General features: G+C 40.8%; 1 protein-coding gene across 1 annotated transcript in view; it reads right to left on the minus strand.

Moving 5' to 3' along the window:
- Positions 1-15,837, minus strand: part of ARHGAP32 (Rho GTPase activating protein 32) — a 263,993-nt gene extending 248,156 nt beyond the window's left edge. Inside the window, exon 1 of the mRNA XM_072884762.1 lies at positions 15,665-15,837. The gene's annotated coding sequence lies outside the window, so the exon portion shown is untranslated. The remainder of the gene's footprint in view (positions 1-15,664) is intronic.
- Positions 15,838-16,183: the final 346 nt, after the last annotated feature.

Below are 16,183 nucleotides of genomic sequence, written 5' to 3' on the forward strand. Positions count from 1 at the left end.
TATAGTTAAGAAAGCCTCTTAAAGTCTTCCGCTGTTTTAAGCATCGACTAGTCACCTAAACTGTTTCCCTATCTTGCGTTATCCTTCAGTTCTGACACTTACTCAACCACTTCTCCATGTTCTAAACACTAATTTTAAGAAACAAATTTATAACTGACAAATCCATGCAGATTTTTCAGTTTTGAGTCTCTTAATCTTCGCAAAGCTTCAAATAAGTAGAGAATATTTTTCGCTGTTGTGTGAACAAGCCTCGCACCGTGAAAAGCTTAAAAATCTAAGTAAAAACCCCTTTCCTTTACATGCTTCTTACTATTTCCTTTAAATACACTACACTTACCAATACTGAGCATCCTGGAATGAGATTATCTAGCCATATATCTGGAATAGAGTGGAAACACAGGAAACTGGTGGAGGCTGGACCTGCACCTATTCACTTCAAATTTTTCTACCACCTATACATTTAAGTAGCAAATGTAGTTGTCTATATGAGTTTATTGCTTAAAACTTTTAACACCATTTCCTTAGTGGCTTGGAAAAAAAAAAGGGGGGGGGGGGGGAAGGCAGTATAACAGAGGGGAGGAATGGGGGAGGAGAAGCATTTATTGCTTTCTCTCTACATGAATGTTCACAAGGTGACTGATTAGTCAGAGAGAAGTGGGACAGATAGCAAGAAATTCTGACGCACTGTGTTAATGGAGATGTATATCCACATTTCAATCAGACTGCTCCCAATGACACTGGAGAAGGCAAAAGCAGAATTAAAGTAGAAGAAAAGATCTCAAACTGTTTGTATACATTCACTTTTTTTTTTCTGTAAAATTGCAGCATCTGGTAGAGAAAAAAATAGATCAATATAAGCTAGAAAGATGCAAACAAGCTTAGAAAACTCAAGCCATTCTACATCCCCCCTGGTATATTTCAAGTACTTTTTTAATCTCTCTTTTATATAAATCCACGCTTGAGCATTTGTTTCACTTATCTTCATGTTTTTAAGATTTGCAGTTACGCATATGCTTAAGGGGAATACTTAAAGTACTTGTTGAAAAAGCAGTAATATAAAAACAAATAAATAGTATCCTCATTGTAATCCCTACACAGGTCCAGCTGGAAGACAGCAAACCTGACGGCAGCTTCCATGGTATCAGGAGTCATGCCCAGAGAAGTCCAGTCAATTTTTTCTGCCTCCAAAGCCTTTTCATTTCCACATCTTCCACCAGTGCTGAAAGGCGTGATGTATTCTTCCAGAAACTCCACTGTCTTAAAGCTACTTTTGCCCAGGGTTTAAGATAACAGTTTGTTCCGTGTTATTTTTTCCCTCTTCCACCACACACCAGATTTTCAACATAACAATGCCACCTCTGACATCATTTCTTCATCCTACTGATTACTCTGTTTCAAAAGTTTGTTATTCCTGGGGAGAACCAGGATGACTTTTAAAGAAGATGTTACACCCGACTGTACTAGAGAGCAATTTTTCCAGCCTACTAGCTGGCCTGGCACGCATTTCCATCTCATAGGAGGGTAAGAGAAACCTAACACCTTGAAAGCTGCAGGTAAAAAGTTAAGAGAGATTTGCAAGTGCTAGTTGCTACTGAGACCCTCAGCCCTTGAAACACTAAGATCTGTTTACAACATAAAAAAAGAAGAAAACAAACAGTCACAAACAGATGGGACAAACAGAAGAAAAGGAAAGTGTAAATTGATTTGGCCAGGGCAATGTTGGATGATGTCTACAAGTACTTAATAGAGTTAAATGTTTAAAAAAGAAAATCATTTCCCTGCAAGTTCAGACACCGAGGTGGTAAATAGCACCGTATGTCATACCATATGTCAGTCAGCAAACAACCTTAACAAATCATCTTTCAAAAAGCATTCTCTAAAGCTACATGTTATCCATATTTCCACACACAAACAGGAACTATCTTACTTTAAGCAATGATGCAAGAAAATTCACGCGCTGTTCCAACGTTAATCCTTTCAACCATCAGGCAAATCAGCCCACAACGCACGACTTCTGTGGCTAGAAGGCGTCAATGTATTCTGCAAAGAAACCAGTGCCATTGGCACATGCAGAGCTAAGACCACACAGTTACTGAACCCACACGCTAGCCCCACTTAAAAACAAATACTTTTTTTTGCCACTGTCTTAAGTGACAAGAACAACCTTAGGAGTTCTTAGGAGTTATTGATTTGTTAGACTTGCTGAACTCAGACTTTCCAAATCAACTACAAAAATCCCTGCATCGCTTTCATGTGTTTTATAAGATCTGTTGTTCCAAAAGGAAGGGTTAGCCTTTGAAAGCCACATAGATTAGTCGGATTTAGAATATGCAGCATTTGGGAAGAGAACAAGTTGCCTATGATGGTATTTTGGAACATTAAATATAACAGCAAGATCTTTCAAATGTCTCCTTCTCACACAGTTACTGTCTAGCCCCTCATATAGCACTTGGTCTAGCAACTTGCTAGCAAATTTAAGGCAAGAAATAGAAGCCTTAAGAGCTAATACTTCAACTCATCTATACATGCCCATGCATTAACTCTTCAAATACCTCCATCTTAATTTCTGAAAGTCCTTATGGGTAGGTAAACTATCAGTAATGCTCATAATGCTAGTCAGGAATGACATTTTACTTCATTTTAAGATACCACAGCCTCTCCACTCTAAAAGAAGTTTGCTATGATGCAGCATGAAGAATGCCCTCCAGGAAGGTGAAAGAAAAAAGAAAAAAAAAAAAGGAAAAGAAAAAGAAAAAAAACCAAAACCTTTGTCAGGGTATGCAGGAGCACTACGTGCGTATGCACACACTTAGGGCCAGAAATTAATTCCAGGCATAAAAAAGCCACAACAAACCACTCCTGTGCATTACCGTCACCTCACTGAAGCTGCTGTATTTGTAAAAATAGCTTTAAAATCTTGTGAAAGGTATTCATGTTCACACCCCCCAATGTTATTTTTAACCAGGAGCATTTATGCAGTGTATTCTTCAGACAGGCATCCAATCTCTGCCTCTCCAAAAGCTTATCCCATCGGATTTCACATATCGGTTATCAGACACAGATGGTCCAGAATCAGGTGGTTATTCAATTGCCAATAGCTTTTCCTTATTGTCACAGTACCTGAGAAACTACAAGACACAAACTATTTTCTGACTTGTTTGTTGATGTCCAATTTATCACTCTGAACACTTGAGTAGCTTCCAGAAACCTAGCAACACATTTCATAGAAGGAAGACCTATAGAAGATTTTACGCTTCATGCACCGTATAGATTATGAGGCTGCAGTTTCCTAATTTAGAAATTTTCTGCCCTCTATCAAATCAAGATTTGCTGCTCTCGTATCAAAAATGACAGAGAACAGAATGCCTAAGCCCAACATAGGAGAACACGTTATTTGCAAAATTTTGCTAATAAAAATCTCTACACTATTTAGAATATAAGAGTAGACTAGACAGTTCAGAACTCCAGAAACTTTTACCAACTTTCCCAAACATTTTGTTCACATTTTGTATTCAAAACAAATCACAGTATTCCTATCGACCCTTCAGTCAGCCAAAGTCACAGCATTTCTAACAGATTTTTTTAAAAAAAGACCTTTAAATCACTTCATAGATTCCTCCTCGGAATGCATGTACCAAATAATTAGGAGCTCTTGAACCACAGCAGGGAATGCTGAAGAGACCTTCACCCAAACAAAGCTGGAAGCATCATGCTGTCAGCAAGTTTTTCTGAGATGACAAGGTCACCAGGTTAAGTATAACAGGGTTTTCTGGCATTAGTTAGAGGATTTGCTGACTTAGCTGTTCATACTGAAGAATTCTTCAAACCTGTTTAGCGGGTTGTCAACTTTCCACTTTGCAAGCTAGTTCCATGTTCATTCCTCATGCAAATCAGTGTAATCTCCAGCAGAAATTACGCCTTACACCAAAGCTGGAGTTCATTATAAAAACACCAGTCAGGGGCTACTCATTATTTTGAAGTATCCCAGTATATGAAAAACTATTCTGAGTTTACAAAGAGAGTTAAACATTTTGACCTTGGGTCTGTTCTGTCAGAATCTAACACATATATGAACACTGTAATACATCTACGGATTTCTCATGCTAGCTAGCATTTTGAGTCCCTTATCTTCAGCAGTAACAAGTTCACACAGTTATATTTATTAATGAATACTCCCTCCTATTGTTTGAGAGAAAAACGCCCGTTTAACAAAGCTTTCCTGTTCTCCAGCATTTATTTAGAGAGGTTATTTCAGCATTTATTTAGAGGGGTTATTTAGAGAGATCACCACCTTCAGATTATAATTCCTGCTGAACTGTTTCTCCAGATGAGTTGAACAGTCTCAGTTTCATTTTTGCTATTCTAATTTTATTCTCCAAATGTAGGCTGTAGGTTTTCAGACAGGAATGTACTCCCTAAATCTGTTTTAGAATGCAAATCAACAATAACCTAGGAAGAACCTTGAAAAACAAGCATCTACATTAATTCCTCCTCTTCTCCTTATTTTAAACCTTATAAAGAATTAGGAAGATCAGACAAGGCAGACTGAGAGACACTTTCTATCTATTTATTATGCATCCAATAGACTCTAAAGCCGTATATGCTTTTATTTGCCACTCCTGTAATACAAAAGTTGTGACCCAGGTTTTCTGAAGTGCAATTTTGCATACCTGCTCCCACACGCTGCTCTCAGCGGCGCACATACACACACACAAACCTTTAGCACTTCATGCCTACAGGAATATTCAAAAGGGAAATTCCAACATGCATATGCATAAGTTAACACTCAGATGGAAATCCAAAACTACACAAAGAATTTAGAACTACATTTCTTTATGTATGCAAATTTTTGGAAATTTTAACGCATAAATGAGAGAAGCAAGACAGCCTCAAGAAGTAGCCAAAGCACCCAGTGCCAGGAATTCCTGAGCAACTGTCCCAGCAATCACTGACAATGTGGCCCTTAGCAAATCCTCTAACATCTCTGTGTTAAGGAGTTCCTTGTCCAAAAGGGTAGGGAGTATTTTTAATTCTCTCAAAGGACTATTAGGAAGATTAATTAAGGTCTGAGCAGTGCTTTGAAGATCAAAACTGCTATGCTGTTATTTATTATTAAAGAACAACAAAGTGCATTCTTGTTGTCTGTAATTCAACTTCATAGAGAAAACGGTGAAAGAGCACATGTGCTCGAGTGCATAAATTAATTCTCCCTGCCCCGACAAGCTGTGATTTGCATAACTGCATTTTTAGTCACCAAAACCCCATCAGTAAATCTATACTCATCCCTTTGAAATATTTTAAAGGCCTTAAGGAATATAACCAATATAGTTTCTCTTCTGATTCTTTTCCAGGATAAGGTTTTCCTATCAGATATTTCTGCCTCAGTTCAGCAATGCCTTTTATCCTATACAGAGCCCTAGGATTACTCACATGCTAACATTAGACGTATTCTAAAGTGCTTTGCTAAATCAGAAATTCAATACCTATTTTGGATTATTCCAGTCAAAAAGAGAAGAACGAGGGACAGCATGGGGTGGTGGGTAATTTTTTGGGGTGGGGGGAATAACTACAATTATTTTGGACCTCTGGTTTCTTCACAGGCTTTCCCATCAGAAAACGACGAATCTACACGGCAAAGTATTTCACACTGTCCACTACTGAAATCTACGTAGAACTACTATGTTGCACAGTGTATCGCTAATTTTCACTCCCTTCAAATGCATACACACATACAACTGCTAAATCATTTACTAGAAATGCTACCATATTTCAATTATACTTGTATTCTTAAAACACGGAATCATCTGTATTTTGGCAGCATCTCCACAAAAACATGGAAGGCGAGTAGTATTAACACAAATTTAAAAAAAAAAAGAAAAAAAGAAAAATCCAGAATAACTACTCACAAGTCTTGCCACCACAACTATGTTTTCCTGATCTTACTCAAACAGCTACAGCAGGAGATCAAGCTCTCCAGCATCCCAGCACTGGAATGTAACAGTGCAAATATTTAAAGAAAACAAGAATACAAGCTGTTGGACCTAGAGGGTAGGGAGCACTGAAAACTGACGTAACCTGGACAGCTACTACCACCCTTACACTTTTAAGAGAAATTGCTAACAAAGGGTCCAGTACCTGCAAGATGCTGAGCATCTCTCCAGTGTGTCAGCCAATATCACCTCTTCACAGGAAATACTTAAATTTTATTGGATTAGGTTTTGGCTCTATTCCCATTACCTTAGTTTGCACTCATAAGATTCTTAAAATCTGCAGCACATTCTTATTAAAAACACAGATACCAGCTTGTGAACTTCTGTACTTTTTAGACTGCTTTGAGGAGAAAGTTGTGTTATATTTAGCAGCCATATGGCATCCCTCCTCCACACACACATGTTTTCTAGTGATAAGAACTGACAAATTAAGTTTTCTAAAACACCGATCTATATGTTTTCATTTCCAATTTTAATCTTAGAAATTAACTGTGGTTTAATTTTTAAACTTGGCATTTGACAAACAGGAAATGCAAGGGGTACCTATAGTGAATGATGCAATAAAGAAAAAGTTTTCTTGTAATCTAGGTGAAAATATTCAGAAAGCTACTAAGCTGTATTCTAGACAGCTAAATTATCCCTAAATTAATACAATATGGCTACATAACTCAATACCCAAGGATGTATTGGCTTCCTTATGCAATTTGCAATTGCTCTGTGTATGGATGACTGAAAGTATTAGGTAAAGAATACTCCCTATAGTGAAATCTTTAAAAAATGATGGGCTACTTGCGTATTTCAAGCTGCTGTACCTCTTAACGGAGGAGGAAGCAAAAAGCACACTGACAACCAACTAGTATACTGTAAAGAACTTCAAAGATACAAGGGCAACCACCATATAGTTTTCCTGTGCTCCTGGGAGCCAGGTTTACATACTGCCTGGAAGACAGAAAGCTGAATTTCCCTATAGCACAGCCTAATTTTCTAGAAACTGCAGCCAAAGGTTAGGAAGAGGACAACAGTTTTAAGAAGCAAGAGAGGACCTTTGAGAGACACTGTCATTTGGGACAGCTGAAAAGGCAAGCTGAACATACAACAAAAATCTACATAAACTTCACCCTGACTGCCACCTCATCATGGGGAAATAGAGGGACTGAAGACTCCTAACAAGTTAACACTCCAGAAAAGAAAGGGATTGTTTCCCTCTCCAGCAGGGAGAAGAATCACTGTTGATCCGTCAACTAAATCATGCCTGGTTGCTTCTCCTCTTTATGGTATCTAGAGCTTTTCCAATTCTTTCTGTGCTTTTCTGGGGACCAGGGACCCAGAGAACACCCCAAGCAATGTTCTCACAGGCCAAGCTGCCTGCAGCCACCGGAGCATCACTCCCCTGCAAACTGACATGGAGAGTGTCCTCTCCGACGGTGCCTGAACGAAGCCAGGCAGAAGAACACCAGATGCCAGAACTCATACTGCGCCTCCACTTCGATGGCGCTGACCTCCTGCCAGCTTTCTTATGAGTCGCAGGGTGCAGGGCAGACCTGATTCAATTCCTGAGAGACTACACGGGGCAACCCCAGCCTTTCCCTTCTGTCTGAACAATTCCAGAGCAGCACTCAGTATTTCTTTCAGCAAGAGAAAGAGGGACAGACATGAACATTACATGCATGCCTGAGCACACTTATGAGCTGCATGTACAGGCTGAGAAATATAAACGAACAACCATTTTTTTTCCGGCTGGTGTGTTATATTCATTACTCAAAGAAAAATAATAAACACTCAATACTGTGGTTTCTCTCCCTCTGCACAAAGCAATTTAGGGAATATGTTCTTTCAGTACAGCCCATCCTATCTTTAAGCCTTGTAAAATTCATGAAGGTGAATGATATGGCACAAATTGCTGCCTGAAGCAGAACCTTCATGCTGGACAACCCACTGGAGACTGTAACCCTCAACGTGCCAGTCAACACGTTTTGCAGAGAAGTAGCAATTTCTTCAAAACACTGATTATTCCCCCCCGTCTTCCTTGAGGAGACAGCTATCGCAGAATGAAAAATAATTGTGAAATTACAACACCACCAGGAAGCAGGGGAAACAAATTGCTTCATAGGCCAGAATTATTTGCACAGAACATTCGAGAGAGAACAAAACATTTAAGGATGCAATCAATCATTACGATTTCTTCCAATAGAAAAAAGAAAAAAAGCACACACAACCATTTGTTTAAAGCTTGCCTCAGTGAAAAAAAAAGTGATAGAATAACCATTCCTGCATACTTGATTATCAAATCAGAGCTTGGTGGGAAGAACAAGAAAGTCTTCCAATTAACTTCCAATATTTTTTTTTTTTTGCTTCAAATGTGGTCGTTGAACACTGCTGTAGAAAGATGTAGGGAAAAGCAGATCTCTGGTCTTCTGGCAGTTTTTCCCATTCTTGAACAATTCCTCCTTCAGATGCACAGCCACAAGGGTTCAAAGGTCCCCGCAGCCTTTGTTCTCGGTTCCAGAGTAGTTACAAACAAACTTTTGTTCCTGTTTCTTCAATGAAATAATCTGCAGCAGTTACCAATGATTGAACTTCACATCTGAAGCTTGCCTTGTGCGCCATTCAACTGGAGGACTATGGAATCTCATTTATACTTCAAGAATAAATTATCAGAACTTTTTTTTAAATAAAAATCAACTACCACTTACTGAATCAACCTCCAGCAAACACATTACACTTCTGCATATACACAGAAGCGAGGAAGGACTGACACACTTTGGTTTACAGATTGTATTAACGAAATTTTTTTGTTTTATCCAAACATAATATTTATAGCTATTGCTCATTCATTTGTGAGATTTATAATAAAATTCTACACATTTTACATTTTAGTGCAAAAGTGGTATCTGCCAGCAATTTTTAAAATAATACACAGGCACACATGTATATGCACTAAAACCAAACAATTATACCCAAACAGCAACTTTTATTGTTTATATCCCAGCCAGGGTGTAAGGGATGAGGAGATGATCATAAGGGCAAGCTATGGAAAGCAGCTACTGAAATATATTCACGTTCCATGAAAAGCTGATATGGAAATTGTTGATAAAATTTGTAAATATTCTATCAGATCATATTAGCTGCTATGTAAATTTTGGGGAAAAAAACAAGCAAGGTGCATTATTGAGCAGGATAACAGGCTTTTTGAATTAAAAATAAATAAAAAAAATACTGAAGTTACCCTTTCAAAAGATTGATTGTTCCTAGCAGGTGGGAGTTGACTCTCTAGAGACGCTTCTTGTAAAACACACAACACAAAAGACATCAAAGTGCTTTTTGGCCTTTTTTTTTTTTTTAATAAATTGTGCCTTCAAGCTAGAGCACATAGGCTGGGTATTATGAACTCCGATGAAGACGTTCATGAATCAGAACAAGCAGTAAAAGGGTAAATCCCAGCAAATATTCAAAGGCTCTTGCAACAATTAAAATTATGCTCAAACAGGGGTTGTCGAGCTACATTCTTCTTCATAATAGCCACACTCATGCCCCTAGTGAAGTCAGTAAGAATATGTCCAAATTGTAACATTTGGATTTGGAAAACTTTTGTTTTTACACTGGCACCAAAAAGCATCAAACTGCTTTCAAAACACCAAGCACTGTATCTTTTCTCTTCCACCAAAGCACTCACACACACCTTGAGTGTTCTGAGTATTGAGACCAAAACATTCACCTCCCAAATGCCAGGAAACATTGTAACTGAAATTAAAAAAAACAACTTAACTTTGACATTTGAATATGCCTTTGTTTAGTCGGTGATAAATATATCTCAGATAACAAAATACACAGAGGATTAAACATGGTTTTCTTTAAGAAGGAAGAATTTTCAAACCACTTGTAAGAACCTAGCACCTTGCCATCAAAGTTATTTTTAGCAAAACTGATTATCTCAATCTGCCAGTAAGCGATGACAAAGCTTTTAGAATCCCATCTTTCATCCTTGTAGCTTAAAAGCAACTTACCAGTAGTAATTAAATCACTGTCATCCTTCTCTACAACTGGATCCTGAGGCCATGGCTGCGGGACCACTACTACGTCCGTGCACTGCTGAACCACCCACTGACGCAAGTTTGAATCACAGCACGTGATGTCACACGAGGAAACTTTTGCTGTAAAAAGTTTTCACTTGCTTTATGACTTTATGCTTGCTGTAAGATAGAAAAGACGGAGCAAGACCAAATTAAAAGTAACACAGGACTGACAACTTGTTCAACTAGCATAAAGCCTGCTTAAAAAGTAAACTAACACCCACAAGCTAAATTTGAACTGTCACAGTGAGTTTATCCAAGAACAGTGCTTTGCACCATGTGACCCTTATGTTATAGATCCACTACCAGGAGATCTAAGGCCATAACTCAGGCTGTGGCTGACCAAGTGTCCATCCATCCAACAAATAACCTCAGGGATATTTAAGCATTTAATTTTACCCTGAAATCCATAGGAAGCTAGGCTCCAAAGTTCTTGTAGTCCTGGTTTAATGAATTAATGGAGTTTCTCCCATTTCCGCCACTTTCTCTGACTATTAAAGTGTTATAATGGATACACTAAATCAATGCTTTCTACCCACAAACACTAAAGGCTGAGACGTGGACAGGCAAAAGCATTAGGCACACCAGGAAGGGAATGGAGGGGCAGTAATGGCAGCTTCTTCATCAGCAAAAGCAACTGAGATGACAAGAGGATGAATGATTCATTGATCAGTAGTTCACACTGAACTATTGCTTCAGCAAGTGACTTCAAGCCACATCAAGCAGGACATGCTCTAAAGGTTGCAACTTAGCTACAGAAACAAGACTAAAAGAAGATATAGGTGCTTAAAACAATGATTTTTCAAAGTGGACATTTGAGGTTATTTTATTTTCTGAACTACAGGTTAAAAGACAGGAGCTGCTAAGCCATATTCTCATCTGTTGTAAGATTCATAGATGACACGAACTCCAGAACTACACATGTGTAACTAAGCACAGAGCAAAAGAACATCCAGTGAATAGTGACAGTTAAATGTCATGATCATCACCTGACAAACCATCTAAATGTAGTCAAACCGTTAGTATGATGATAGTTAACATTGCGTTTAATCAAAAAACAAGACAATAACATAACGAAGCATATACATGACACATTTACCAAACTGATTACAGTAAACCTGGTAGGACCAGTTTATCAGCTTAAACAATCAGCAGCTAATTAACTGTGCATTTAACAACTAGGTAATAAAGTTTCTTCCAGGGAAAATCAGATTGCAAAAGTCAACATCAGCTTAAACACGATTAACTTCCTGTCCCACTGCTGGTAAAGCAAATCCAATTTACTAAATAGTTTAAAGGGCAGTTTTTAATTATTTCACACACTCCCAAAGAATCTAGCACTACATACACACAAATACGGAAAGGTGGCCTACTCGAGTATATACAGGTTCCAGCAACACAAAACACCACTTAAATAAAATACACAAAGCCTTCTTTACATGCTTAACAGCCCCAGCCTAGTCGCTTGTATTGCAGAAGCCCCATGGACATTAGCAGGAACCTTTACAGCAGGGAAACCACATACAGTTGCAGCACGTATAATACACAATACTAACTAGGAGCATTGCTTTCAGACTTTTCCATTACTTCATTACTTCCTATTTCTAAAACAATCTCTATGAAACAAATATACAGCAAACAAACTCTTTTGAGTAGGATTTACATATTTTACCCGGTTTCAACTGGTGCACACACCTAGGTATGTACACACACAGAGTACTCAACAATCTCTACATCTAAAGTGTTTTACACAGCAGAAATTGAGGCAATGCAGAAAAACGGTGTGGGAGAAACACAGCAAGTCACCAACAGAAGTAGAAGTAGGATTCAAATGAGCAGCTCATAGCTGTATCAATAGAGTGTGACAGCTTTGCTGCCTTCCTACACCTTTTACCCAGCACAATAATTAAAAATTGAAAACTTAATTTTTACAGCTTTAATTGTTCAGCACCAAAGATAACAATTTGTTTTCAGCTACAACATGGATTAAAAACAAAAAAAAAAACAAAAAACCAACAAGAAGAAACCAAACCAAACACCAAAACAAAACACAAAATTAATACTGTAAAGAAACAGTTTCAACCAAACCGGTTCAGATTACTACATTACTAAATGACTGCTGACCTACAGCATTATATCCTCAGGTTATGCAATTCTCCAAATTCTGGTTGGCTGGAAGACCTAATCTGCATAGCAATAGCTATAAAAAATGGCTTCCCTTTAGTGTCCTCAGTATGCACATCCCTTCTCTCACATTGGCTAACAGTGCACAGCCAGCCTGTTCAAAGGATTAGCATAAGAATAGAAACGACTGTGAAAATCCACATGCTCCGACTGACCAGACTTGTTGACCTGCTTCACCCCAGATACCAAATTGACTTATTTTTCAAAGGAAAACAGTTGTTGACTTTAAAAGTTGATAAACACTTCAATTTGTTTCTTTCCTATTATGGTATCAGACATCCCGAGGGCAGCTACCAGGCCCAAAGAGTGAATCTGAACAGTTTTCACTGTTGTAGGCACAGATGTCAAGGTCTTCATTCTTCACGTTCAGTCTTGCACAAGTCTGGTGGCGGAGAAGCTCAGGACCCTTCTCAGCTCGGACCTACCACGTTCATCATAAAATCCCCTCATCAGCAAGCTCACGGGCTCTGCTGGTACAAGATGCTGCTGCAGTCCGCTAAAGGCTGAAACCAGATACCGGAGCTGCAGTTCAAGAGCACAGCTGGGATAGGGAACTGGCCCTGCACGGGCGCACACTACACCTGCCAGAAGCCACCCATGCTTACGGTCCCACGAGAGCAATTAGTCCAGGTTTTTGCAAGTAAAATTGACAAATTTACCTACATCTCTTTATATCTCCTTCCCTTTCTGCCCTTGCCCTGGGATCAGCCAAAATGGTATCGAGCCAACAACTGCGAGACAATAGCTCCTGCCACGGTCACCGCCACTGGAATCAGGTAGGAACTACTACACCGATAAGAATATTCTGAGAGGAAGTGCGAACGAAAATAATCCCCCAGTTCATAAGGAGGCCAACAGCTTCCTCTTATTTGTGGAGAGAAAGACACAAAGGCCAAGGGAACCCATTCCAATTTTTCTCTCCTATACAAACTCTTCTAGCCATAATAAAGTATGAAAAACATCATTTATTTTTGGAAATATGTATATTGGGTTCCTGAAAAAACACACTGAATTTTTGTATCAACATATTACAGTGTTTGACGTGTTTGTTTTGAAATGGGGGAAGTTGACTGGATAATCCCCATAATGTGGTCTGACACTTCATGCAAAACAATGCATTCAAACAGCAAAATGACATTTCCTTTTCAGAAGTTCACAAAAGAAACAGAAACCCAGGGGAAAATGGCCAAAGTAGCACTATTCTCCTTTTTGTTAGATTTCCTCCGCTCCCTCTGGGATCTTCTCCCCAGCCAGTAAGCCACCACTGCAATCCTTCCCCCTTAAATTCAATGACATCACCATTTCCCTCACTTTGCATTACAGAAAACGAGACTATTAAGAACTGGGATACTGATATTTCACAATCCATCAGCAAGCAACATAAAAACACTGTAACATCCAGCTACAAACATACATAAAATCTAAGAAGTAAAACAATTCCCCAATGATATTTCTGCTGACCTGCCTCAGATGCTCTTGGTTTCTTCAAAAACTTTACAAATATACTTTAAACAAACAAATGCCAGGTTAAGACCACAAGCTGAAATATTGAACAATAATTTGCTTCTGGCAATGGACTAATATTTCGGTACGTTATGCATGGTATTAGTACCACATCAGCACTTTCAGTTCTGTTGTTTCCCCAAATAATAGCTTTTACAAAATACATATTGCCAGACTCTCACCCCATTTTTCCTCTCTTTGTCATCTCAATCACTATATGCTCCCAAAGGAATAACATTTTGATTCTTCCAGATGGCTCCAATATGTTCAAACATTATAAAACCACCAGATATACAAAGGTACACACCCTGGTACAGCACAAGCAACCTCCGATAAGTTTCATGAAAACAAATCAGTCCAAGCACAAGAACTATTTGCTTGCTCTTTTATCGGGAAGAATATGTAATATTTTACTTACCAGTCAAAATAAATTGTTCACTCAAGGATAACCTAATTTTGCAAAACTCGAAAAGACATCTGTGCAGTGGGAAAGAAATCGCATGGTTCTAAATAAGCACGTGCAGGACATTTGTCCCTATTCTGTACAAAAAGTTATCTATCCCATGCTCAAACCTCAAACACTTGAAACAGATATTCTTTCACGAGTTTTGGAAACTTACTCATTCTGTTCCATGTCAAAGAGGAGTGTCTGGTCACCCCTGGATAATACACTTGAGGGTTATAGCTCTTTCTCGAAATGAAATAGCATATTTTAAGCTTCTACCTTCTTGCCTTTTCACCTGTTCCTCTAAATTTCATTCTTACCAACGACAGTATCAACCCACACAACAAATTGGACGCCCATGCCCAGCGAAGGCTGTCCGAGCCTCTGTCCAAAGTGCTGTTTTCTGCACTATCTCGTTGGAAAGTACAGAGGTGTAACAAAAAAATGACTCGTTCCCATCACCTTCTTACAATTCAACAGCCATCAGTCCAGTCTGGAGCAGCGGTGTGCAATATAAGACAGGTTCTCAGGGGAGAAAGAGACAGGACGCACAGTTTGCAAAAGGAAAACAGTAACGTACGTGGGTACACACATACCTTTTTCTCAAGTTGAAGCCACTGCTCAGAGTCCAAACGTGTTACGGATCTTTCCTTACAAGACCCTGCACTACCATCCTTTGCTCACCTCCCTGGTGCAATTTGGTGGGAAAGCTAATCAAGAAGATCTTCCAGATAAAACCATCTCCACACGCACACATGAAACGCCTCTTGGGCACTCCTCCATTTCACACAGTTTCCTAGCACACAGATGTTGCTCGCAGAGCACCCTCGGTGACCCGAGCAGACCCGCGGACGTTCACTGCACCTGAAAAGGTCTAATAAGGCATTAAAAGGGCTCCATTAAATATACCACAAAGGACAGCCTACACAATGGAGAAAAGGGCCAAGCACAAAGCCGGACGGCAGCTGCACGCTAGCCGGGGAGCACAACGCCGTTCTTCCCCACGCCTGAAAAGCACGGGAATGGCACACGCAGGCTGAAATCCCACTTATCCCTTATTTCCCAATAAAATTATTTCTTGGCGATGGGCGAATTTATCCACCTCAGAGACCTTCTCTGGAGAACGACAACTGAACGCATGCTATTAATCGCGGGCGAAAAGAGAGAAGGGGGGGGCTATAAAACAAACAAAAAAAAACCACCACGAGAGAGCCACGACTTCTTTTATTTGTTTATTTTCTTCTTCCCCCTCGCGGCGAGGCTGAAAGTCCCCTGAGGTACCGGCCGCGTCCGTTGGCGGTAACGGCCGCGACCGTTGGCGAGGCTGCCGCGCGCGCCCCCTCCCCTCACCCACCGCCGGCGCCACCTTTGCGACGTGCAGGGCTCTATCGCGACACAAGCCCCCCCGTCCCCGTCCCCATCCCTATCCCCCGCCAACCTCTCCCCTCAGCCCTTCCCCTCCCCGCACTCACTTCGCTCCGCCACAGTGGGGGCCGAGCCCGGGCGCCCCTACCGCCGCCTACCAGCCGCGTCCCGCCGCCAACGCCGACATGGCCGCCGCCGCTGCAGGTGAGGAGACGATGGGGAACGAGCCGCGGGGAAGGGCCCTGAGTGCAGGGGAACCGCGTCCGGCACACGCCCCCCTCACACACGCTCCCCGGCTCAGAGAAAGGCTCCGGGGCCCATGCGCGTTGCCGCCGCCCGCTGGCTCCACCCCGCCGCCGGGGAAGGGCGGGCCGCCGCCGGGGCCGCGGCAGAGGGTGGGCGGCAGCGGCTGGGAGGGCCGCCCGCCTGCCCGGGGCTGCAGCAGGGTCGGAGGAGGGGGGGTTGCTCGGGGTGGTGGGGGTTGCGTGGAGCGGGGGCTGCAATGAGAGCGCGGGGAAGCGGAGGGGTGCGTGGGGCAGGGTGGTCGCGGTGTGGGTTGCATGGAAGAGGGGATGGTCGCAGCGGTGGGGGCGGGTGGGAGCACGGGGTGCAGGCTCGGGCGGTGA

The sequence above is a fragment of the Ciconia boyciana genome, chromosome 20 (genome assembly GCF_034638445.1).
Source record: "Ciconia boyciana chromosome 20, ASM3463844v1, whole genome shotgun sequence".
NCBI classification, from domain to species: domain Eukaryota; kingdom Metazoa; phylum Chordata; class Aves; order Ciconiiformes; family Ciconiidae; genus Ciconia; species Ciconia boyciana.